Source organism: Euphorbia lathyris, chromosome 6 (genome assembly GCF_963576675.1).
Source record: "Euphorbia lathyris chromosome 6, ddEupLath1.1, whole genome shotgun sequence".
NCBI lineage: Eukaryota > Viridiplantae > Streptophyta > Magnoliopsida > Malpighiales > Euphorbiaceae > Euphorbia > Euphorbia lathyris.
Window position 1 is genome coordinate 38,563,068 of NC_088915.1, and position 10,728 is coordinate 38,573,795.

A 10,728-nucleotide genomic window follows, 5' to 3' on the forward strand; every position below is an offset into this window, starting at 1 on the left:
AAAAATCCCTTTCAGGGAACCTGTCTACCAATGCAGGCGTCTTCCTAGGACTTAAGGATGGAGCTTGAGCAATCCTCGGTGAGCGGAGCTTCGGAGGTGTCTTCAATGGAGGTTTGAAGGATATGGAGGAGGTGGAGAGGATTTCTCAAGGTGAAAGCTAAGAAAATTACAAAGATAAAAGATCCCTAATTTACAATGGAAAAGTTCTATTTATAGATGTAGCTCGGGCCCTCTTTTTGACCTATTTCGTGTCCTTATGCAGGTAGGAAGTCGTGGGACCGGTCGTGGAGTCGTGGGGTCAAAATTGAGATTTTTGACCAATTCCCGCAGGTCAGCTCGCCCGAGCTGGCCCCAGCTCGGCAAGCTGGCCCCAGCTCGGCGAGCTGGCCTAAAAAGGCCAGTCCGACGAGCGGTTTTGCCCTGCACGCCTCCGCGCGGTTGCTCGATGTTCCATGATGTAACTTTCGCCCAAACTTATCCATGCGCATGCACGAAAACTCCAAATAGCATTAGTCTCAAGGCTAAATTGACCCGCCAATCGCTCATTTTGAGCAAACGCTCCGTTTGGTGCGACTTTTGGCGGATCAATTAGCTATAAAAGATAACGGAATTATAACATACATGCCATTTTGGCCATATTTGCCTAAAAAATGACCAGAAAACGAGTCCAAACAACGAAAAGTTAATAAAACATTTCCAATTTCTAACTAACTCACACAAAAACATATAAATGCGAGACTTGATCGCTTATTCACGAAATAACACTAAAAACCGTCCTAAAACCATACCCAAAGATAGGGGTTTTGACCCCTATCAGATGCCATGATTGGGGACTCTCCTTAGTAATTCCTTGTACCTTTCCCATGCCTCGGCTAAGGATTCATCCTCTTCTTGCACGAAATGGGAAACCTCGTTTCTGAGCTTAATGGCTTGCCTTGGTGGGAAATATTTCATTAAGAAGGCGCTGGCCATTTCTTCCCAAGTAGTAATCGTTCCTGGTTGCAAGTTTTTCAACCAATTCTTCGCTTTATCTCTTAGAGAAAAAGGAAACAGCTTTAGTCGGATTATGTCGTCAGCAACGCCTCTGTTTGATCTGAAAGTGTTGCACAACGTGATAAACTCAAGAATATGCCCATTTGGATCTTCCGACTGGTATCCATTGAACTGTACGGCTGCCTGCAACATTTGTATCATAGATGCTTTCACCTCGAACATGTTGTTCCATTCGTTGGGAAACGCTATGCATGATGAATGTCCTTCAGTAGTTGGTCTCAAATAATCTCTGATTCGCATGACAGGAGGGTTATTATTTTCTCCCTCTTCTTCCTGGTTTGGTTGAATTGGTTGTTCGGGTGGTACCCTTCCAGCCATTCTTCTCTCTCTTTGTCGTTCTCTTTGTCTTGCACGTCGAGCTCCCGCTCTGTTTCGTCTACACGTTCTCTCCAATTCGAGATCGATAGGAAAAACAGGAGGTCCAGCTCTGCGCATAAACCGATAAAGATTCCTTGTGGCTGCACTATTTAGCAAATAGATTAAAAACACCTTGTTTCACAGAAAAGTTCGTATAAACTTTGTTGCTTTCAATCCCCGGCAACGGCGCTAAAAACTTGTTGTCTCCTGAATGGACTCTAGCAAGTGTACTAGATACAAGTAATAAAGTGATAAGTCAAGTATCGTATCCACATGGATTGAGGACCAAAGTTTATGAGAAATACTTTGTAGAACAGGGTGTTCGTGGTGTGTGTATTCTTTAAATTGAGAGATGTTGTTTAAACAGTAACAAAGTCAATGATTTAGTTGATTAAAAGAAGTACTTGATGATGGAAAAAGGCAGAACAGGTTAAGCACAGCGGAACAGGTTATTTTCAGTCTCTAAACACCCTATTTATTCATGAATGATGCAAAGTGAAGTCAAGGTCTCTGCTTTAATGCTCACTTAAGTCAACTCTCGTGTGTTCTTAAGATTTTAAGACGTACTACAACCTTAAGCGTCCCTAAAGTTGGTTCTTTCTTGCATTACGATCGAAACAGCATTTTTATTAAGAAAACCCTTGATACAACCTCCTGACATCTCTGTTTCGGGGTTAAATGCTTGACAAATAGTTCCGTGAAGATGAAAGCAGTTTCCTATCATGCATCTAACACTAACATACATGCCTTAAGTAATGGGGTTAAAGATTCATCAAGCACAACATAATATATCACCATTCATTCATAAATAAGATAATAGAAGACTTACATAACCGGTCCTAACTGGGCAAACCCATTCAAAATGACTACTCACTCATGGTATAGAGTGAACAGTCTGAGTTAGTTCCACAAACCTCCATTGATGGAGTCATCTTCCTTAGAGAGCTTCCCTCTCTTCAAGAAGCCAAAATTCTAGTTAAACTATTATCCCAAGTCAAAAGGTGTACCCCTCTCCTTCCGTCCACTACGTGTATATAAAGGAAGAAATATGAGCCGTACCACCAAATATTACAAAAAGATTGTTTTTCTACAGCTAATGATACTAGGAAATGATTAATTCTAATTTGACCCTTGAACACTCAAGGGGGTGATCCATCTTGTCATCATGTTGCTTTCTACCTTTCCTTCACCTGCTGCCTCTGCCACGCCGCTCCTACCACTTGTCCAGTCGCTATCCGTCATCAGGTACGCAGCGGAGATCCGCTGGATCAAAAGTTGCTCTTCTCCTCATGGTTCGTTGCAAAACAGGCTGTGTGGTAGCCCTTTGACTTAATCAATACAAATCTGCATAAAACACTTATAAGTTCTCTTTATTTAGGAATATTTCGCCTAAAACACTCACAAATTGTTATTAACATACTATTTAATTGTAGTCATATTCAAGCCTAACACTACCCCCCTTCCTTAGAGATAGATTTCCCCTTTTATATGTATGCAAGCTTTCCTGCTCCCCAATCACTTGAAATTCAATCCGAATTAAATGTGATTTTGATGAACTTTATTGATATTGCTTTAATAAAAATAACTGCATGCATCATGGTGAAAATGTTTTTTGCTTTTTTCTACAGCAAGTGTCTTAACAGCCTTGATAACTGTGTGCACCATGGTGAAAGCGTTTACGCTTTTTTCTACACCAGGCGTCTTAACAGCCTTGATAACTGCTTGCACCATGGTGAAAGCGTTTATGCTTTTTTCTACACCATATGTCTTAACAGCCTTGATTTGCGTGCATTCATGGTCTGTTACACCCATATGTCTTAACGGTTTTGATAACTGCGTGCACCAAGGTGAAAGCGTTTAGCTTTTTTCTACACCAAGCGCCTTAACAGCCTTGATAACTACTTGCACCATGGTGAAAGAGTTTATGCTTTTTTCTACACCATGTGTCTTAATAGCCTTGATCCGCGTGCATTCATGGTTTGTTACACCTATATGTCTTAACGGTTTTGATAACTGCGTGCACCAAGGTGAAAGCGTTTAGCTTTTTTCTACACCAAGCGTCTTAACAGCCTTGATAACTGCGTGCACCATGGTGAAAGCGTTTATGCTTTTTTCTACACCATGTGTCTTAACAGCCTTGATTTGCATGCATTCATGGTCTGTTACACCCATATGTCTTAACGGTTTTGATAACTGCGTGCACCAAGGTGAAAGCGTTTAGCTTTTTTCTACACCAAGCGTATTAACAGCCTTGATAACTGCGTGCACCATGGTGAAAGCGTTTATGCTTTTTTCTACACCAGGCGTCTTAACAGCCTTGACAATTGCTTGCACCATGGTGAAAGCGTTTATGCTTTTTTCTACACCATGTGTCTTAACAGCCTTGATCCGCGTGCATTCATGGTCTGTTACACCCATATGTCTTAACAGTTTTGATAGTAAAGAGCATGGCTTCCCTCATAGAAGATGGGTTTTTCATTTTGCCTTTTGCCTTCACGTATGTTGGAGATATGTTGGCTCCCCGGAGATCATATAAAGCTTACTAGATGATAATCTCAGATGATAATGTCGTTAGCTTTTTCTCCACATTATATAAGAAAATCAAGAATATGTAACATATGTAAAGTAAGTAAATAAATGATAAACATGAACACACCATATTTATGTGGAAACCCCAATTCTGGGGAAAAACCACGGGACCGTAATTACGGCCTAAGTCTCTTTATTCATAATAAGTGTGAATACAATTGCTCTGGAAGTAGATCTTCAAGTGATTTGTATTCCATATCTCATGAATCTTCTTTCCATCCATCGTTTCAAGTAAGCAAGTTCCAGGTCCAACCAACCATCTTATCCAGTATGGCCCTTCCCAATTTGGACGAAGTTTCCCTTCTTCCAAATGTGCCTTGGTTATGGCGGTCTTTCTTAGAACAATATCTCCTTCTATTAACATTCTTTCCTTCACCCTCGAGTTGTAGTAACGGGATACTCCTTGTTCATATGCTTCCAGTCATATGCACGCTTGATCTCTATGTTCATCTATCAGATCCAAGTTATCATGTAGTGCATCAGAATTTGGTTCCTCCTCGAAATCAACCATTCTCGGTAAGATAGCTCCAATCTCAACAGGGATCAGTGCCTCCGTTCCATAAGCTAGACTGAACGGGGTTTCTCCAATTGGGATTCTCTTGGTGGTTCTATATGCCCAAAGGATTGACAGAAGCTCATCTGCCGATGCCCCTTTTGCCTTGTCTAGGCGCATTTTTAAGCCTTCTAGGATTGTTCGGTTGCTTCTTTCTACCTGCCCATTGGCTTGTGGATACGCTACTGAAGCAAAACTGAGTTGGATATGAAGCCTTTCACAAAAACCTTTGAATGAATCACAATCGAACTGCTTTCCTCTATCTGTAATGATCACTCTTGGTATTCCAAACCTGCATATGATGTCTTTCCATACCATAGTTTCTATTTTCCTTCCAGTGATGGTAGCTAATGGTTCTACTTCGATCCATTTTGTGAAATAATCTGTTGCTACTATCAGGAACTTTCTTCCTCTTGGTGCTAGGGGAAAAGGCCATAGCAGATCTAATCCCCATTTTGCAAATAGGGTTGGTTCGATTGAGGTTCTTAAGAGCGAGGCTGGAGCATTCTGAATGGTTGCGAATCTTTGACAATTATCACACGTTTTAACCTTCTTCAAAGCATCATCCCTCAAGGTGGGCCAGAAGAATCCGCTACGCAACACTTTACTTGCTAAGGCCCTTGCTCCCAAATGTTGTTCGCATATCCCTTCATGTATTTCGGTTAGAGCATAATCTACCTTCTGTGGACCCAGACACTTCAAAAGTGGCATTGAGAAACCTTTCTTATAGAGGACATCATCTATCAAGGTGAAACGTGCTGCTCTCATCTTCAATTTCTTTACCTCTGTAGCTTCAATTGGAAGCTCCCCTGTCTTCAAGAATTTCACAAATGGTGTTCTCCAATCTTGTATTTCTTCAGTACATGCCACAATCTTTTCCTCTATGCTTGGCCTTTTCAGTTCTTCCAAATGCACTATTCTTCCTTTCGTTTCCATTGACGATGCAAGCTTTGATAAAGCGTCTGCATGGCTATTAGAAGACCTATTGATTTGTAGCAACTGGAAATCTTCAAACCCTTGAATAAAGATTTAACCTTTCGTAGGTATTTAATCATGATAGGTTCCTTCGCTTCATACTCTCCATTGAATTACTGAACCACCAACTGTGAATCACTGTGAGCTATAATCTTTTGAACTTGTAATTCTTTGGCAAGCTTCATTCCTCCTATAAGGGCTTCGTATTCTGCAATGTTATTTGAACTTGGAAAAGCGAAACGTAAAGAGTATTCGATTATCTCTCGTTCGGGAGATATCAATACTATTCCTACTCCACTTCCCGTTGAACTTGATGCTCCATCAACGAATAATTTCCATGTGTGCTCATTCTCTCTTACCACTCTTCTTTCTCCGGTACATTCCACAATGAAATCGGCTAAGGCTTGTCCCTTGATTGCTTGTCTAGGCTCAAAGTTGATGTCGTATTCTCCTAACTCGATTGCCCATTTCGTAAGACGTCCGGAGCATTCAGGTTTTTGCAATATTTGCCTTAGAGGCTGATCGGTTAATACGACTATGGAATGAGCCTGAAAATAAGGTCTTAACTTTGTAGAGGCCATCACTAGTGCAAGAGCGACCTTTTCTGCAAAAGGGTATCGAGGCTCTGCTCCTTGGAGTACCTTACTGACGTAGTAAATTGGCTTGTCAATTTTTCCTTCTCTTTTTAATAGAACTGCACTCAAGGCCACCTTGCTCACTCCCAAATATACAAACAATATTTCACATGGCTCTGGTCTTGTCAAAAATTGTATTTTCTTCAAGTAATCTTTTAGCTCTTCAAAAGCTTTTTCACATTCCGTTGTCCACTGGAAGTTTTTCCCTGCTCTCAAGGTTTTGAAGAAAGGTAGGCTTTTTTCAGCTGATTTAGATAGAAATCTATTCAACGATGCTAATCTTCCCGTTAAACGATGAACTTCCTTGATGGATGCAGGAGGCTTCATCTCGGAGATGGCTTGGATCTTTTCTGGATTTGCTTCAATACCCCTTTCACTTATCATATAACCCAAGAACTTTCCTGACCGCACTCCGAAAGTACATTTGTTAGGATTTAACTTTATATTATGGGTTCTCAGCACATCAAACACCTTGTCAAGATTTTCTGCATGCGCTTCTCCTTTCTTGCTTTTAATGATCATATCATCTACATAAGCTTCCATGGTGTTGCCCAACAAAGGCTTGAAAACCTTATTTATCATCCTTTGATAGGTTGCTCATGCATTTTTAAGTCCAAAAGGCATAACCTTGTAGCAGTATGTGCCCTTCTCGGTGATAAATGATGTCTTTTCTTCATCGGAGGGGTTCATTTTTATTTGATGGTACCCCATGTATGCGTCGACGAAGCTCAATAGTTCGTATCCAGATGTTTCATCCACCATTTTGTCAATTTGAGGCAAAGGATATGAATCTTTTGGGCAAGCCTTGTTTAGATCGGTGAAATCTATGCACATTCTCCATTTTCCGTTGGGTTTCTTCACCATCACAATGTTTGCAAGCAAATCGGGGTAATAAACTTCTCGAATAAAATTTGCTTCAAGCAACTTGTCAACTTCTTCTTCTAGGGCTTTTTGCCTCTCTAGTGCTATTCTTCTTTTCTTTTGCTTGATTGGCTTGATGCTTGGATCAACATTCAAGTGGTGGGAAGCTATACTCAAGCTTATGCCGGGCATATCTGTAGGAACCCACGCAAACACGTCCATGTTCCTCCTAAGGCATGTTATTACTTCATCATTGACTTCTTCCGCCATTTTACTTCCAATATATGTTATTTTTTCTGGATCATCTTCTGTCAGCGGTATTGCTTCAACATCATCAACTGGTTTTGGCTTTGGTTTATTGTCAGACTCTTCATAAATCGCCATTGTTTCTGTACTTGCACTATGTTTTCCTTTAACAGAAGAAACGTAGCAGTTGCGAGCCTTCTTTTGATCTCCTCTCACTTGCCCTATACCGTTCGATGTTGAAAACTTCATCAGTAAGTATCCTGGTGATATCATGGCTCCCATGCCAATAATTAATGGTCTTCCCAGTATCACATTGTAGGCTAGAGATACAGATTTTACTACCATAAAATTCACCATCCTTGTAACATTACAAGGCTCATCGCCTAATGTGATTGGTAATTGGATAGACCCTTCCACTTGGACGGCTTCCCCTGAGAATCTGAAAAGTGGGGCCGACACCTTCTTCAATCTATCCAGAGATAGATTCATCTTCTTGAAACAATTCCAATAGAGGAGGTTGACTGAACTCCCACTGTCAATGAGAATTCTTTCCACCGGGAACTTTATTATGGTAGCAGAAACCACCATTGCATCATCATGGTGTATCACTACATTTCCTTGATCTGTCGGGGTAAAGGTTATGGACTCTTCTTCTTGGGCTTTCATCACATTGTTGACTTCATAAGCTTGTCTAGCATAAGCCTTCCTTGATGAAGAGGATTCACCGTCTAAAGTTTCCCCTCCAGAGATAACATTTATTACTGGGTACGCCGGCTTGTTATCAAGGGCCATGGGTTTATCCTTCTTATCCTCCTTCCCTCTAGCGTATGTTCGACCATCCTTGTCTTTGTTTTCCAAATACCTTTCTTCTTTGGGATGTTGTGGCTTTTCCCTTCTCCACAATTCTGCATATAGAAAATTTTCAAGCTTACCTTGTTGTACCAATGACTCTATTTCATTCATCAATTGCCTACATCGATCAGTTGAGTGACCATGAGTCTTGTGGAATCGATAATAAGCATCTGTCAATCTGCTCATCGTCCTATTAGCCTTTGGGGGGAATGTAAGGAGTCCGCTTCTTTCAATGGCTGCTAGGATATTAGAACATGGTTGGAGTAAGGGTGTGAAATTCTCATATTTCGGCCTTGGTACATGTCTTGCTTCGTTCCTTTTTCCCTTCTTTACATCACCAATCTCGTCCCTTTCCTTTCTTTTCCTATCTTGATTTTCCCTCGTTCCTATGTTCTTCATCACATCCTCAGAAGGGATGAATTTATTAGCCCGGCTAAACAAATCTCCCAAGGTTGAGGGTTGATCATAAGAAAGGGATTTCTGGAGATCTCTCGATCTCGTTCCTTGGAGTATTCCTGCCACTGCCATTCCAGCTTGGAGATCTTGAATCTCTAGAGTTGCAACGCGAAACCTCTCTATGTAGTCCTTCAAACTTTCCTTTTCATCTTGCTTTATGAGGAGATACGTTGCATCTTTCTTCCTTCTGGTGTTGATGATGAATGCTTTTATGAATTCTCTTCTCAGTTGATCAAAGTTGGAGACGGAGCTTTCCTTTAAGCTATTGAACCATACGCGGGCATGATCTGATAGAGTGAGGGAGAAAGCTCGACACATTATGGCATCTTCCCATCCATGTAATAGCATTACCGCTTCATAACTCTGTATATGATCGTAGGGATCACCCTTTCCGGAATAAGTGGCGAGTTGAGGCATCTTGAATTTTTGAGGGAGAGGTTTATTCATGATCTCTCCCGAAAAAGGAATTTTCCTTGCTGCTTGTGCGTCATTGCTCGGAACTAACTTCTTTGGCTCTAGCACCTTTTCAATCATCTTCTTAAGGTCTACTGTCTCTTTCGCGTTGAACATGGATTCTTCTTCGACTTTCTCATGTGCCTTCGAATTTTCTTTGTAAGAACTTTCCACAACTTCATGAATCTTTAAGTGGTTTCCCTTGTGATTCCCTCCTTCACGTGATTCTGAGATTTCATCGCGTGGTAACTCGACCTCAGGACCCTTTTCCTTGTTTCGAAACTCTTTGTCTCGCATTTCTTTTTGGACAAAAAGCATTAACTCTTGGAGCTGATTATTATTTTCTTCAAAAAATTTCTTCAACTCTTCATAATCCGCTAAGGGAACGGTAGGTGGATTTGTTCTTGACGGCCCATGTTGGTCTTCCACATTTTCAACACGTTCTTCTTCGTTGGTTGGAATGTGCATCGTGTTCGTCCGGAATATGGGATGCTTGAGAAGGTGGAACTTGAGATTTCTTGGGAGGCATCTTTTTATTACGAAAAGTAGATAATGTTGAATGAATGACTTTTTGATCTGTTCCCACAGACGGCACCAATTGTTGTAGCCTGAACTGAACAATAATTTTGTAAAATGGGAGATAAATCGTTGAACTTCTGAAGGAAGGCGGTCCTTCCAATCAGGATGATGACAGCCGACGTTTCTTGAGGATCGAACCTCCTGGATGAAGGTTGAACGTCCCTGGATGAAGGTTGAACGTCTTCGGATGAAGGTTGAACGTCCCTGGCGAAGGTTGATCTTCCTTGAGGATTGAACCTGTTACAGTGTGGGAAGCGGTCTTCCCACAAACGCTCCGATGCTTAAGTCAAATATAGTCAAATATAGTATTCTTTTCTCTCTCTAAGAGCCAACCCTTGCCTCTTCAGCTTTCAACCTATTTATAGGAATAAAGGAGGAAGTTGCCTGTGAGCTATTGGTAAAAGATCGTGCTGAACGTGGGTATACATATCTAGGATGATAATGGAGTACGTGGGTAGTGGTTATATCATAATGGTTTCTCTATCTTTTTTTCTCCCTTTGCAATTTAGGTGTCTTTTTGCTTATGGGTTTATGAAGCAAAATATTAAATTTTGTCATTCTGAAATTTTGGTGTTTTTGATAGTACTAAAGTTGTATTCTTATTATCAATGACATTGTCTTGGTTTTAATCTATGAAAGGAAAGGATTAATTTGAAAAAGAGAACATAGTTACTGCCTTTTCTGACTTTTGGCTAAACTTTCATCTCAATAGAAACATGGTTGAACATGGAAAGGACCCTGTTCTGCATTTTTTGTAATGAGCATGTATTTAATCTATGATATATGCTTTCCTTGACGGGAAAATAAATTGAATGGTATTTTAAACAAAATTAGGAATGGTTTATTTGGTTGGTTATACAGTTGTTGATGATGATTTTCTCCTTCCTGTGCAGTACTCAGCTTGTTGGGGTGTGTAGAGATGATGAATATTAATTTTGCCTTCTTTGATAATATTCCAGGTGATTCTGATAACAAAGCTAGTAAGGTACTTAATTATTTCTCATAGTCCTTGATATAAGTAATTGAAAATTAATTATATAATCTGTTGGTTGAAGTGTGGGTCTATCATGTGTTGAAGTATCTTCATATTGACCATTGGTCCTTTCCATGCAAAAGTAA

General features: G+C 40.5%; 1 non-coding gene across 1 annotated transcript; it reads left to right on the forward strand.

Moving 5' to 3' along the window:
* Positions 1-817: 817 nt before the first annotated feature.
* LOC136234481 (small nucleolar RNA R71) lies at positions 818-924 on the forward strand. Its single transcript, XR_010691362.1, has one exon. It is a non-coding gene; the product is annotated as a small nucleolar RNA R71 (small nucleolar RNA).
* Positions 925-10,728: the final 9,804 nt, after the last annotated feature.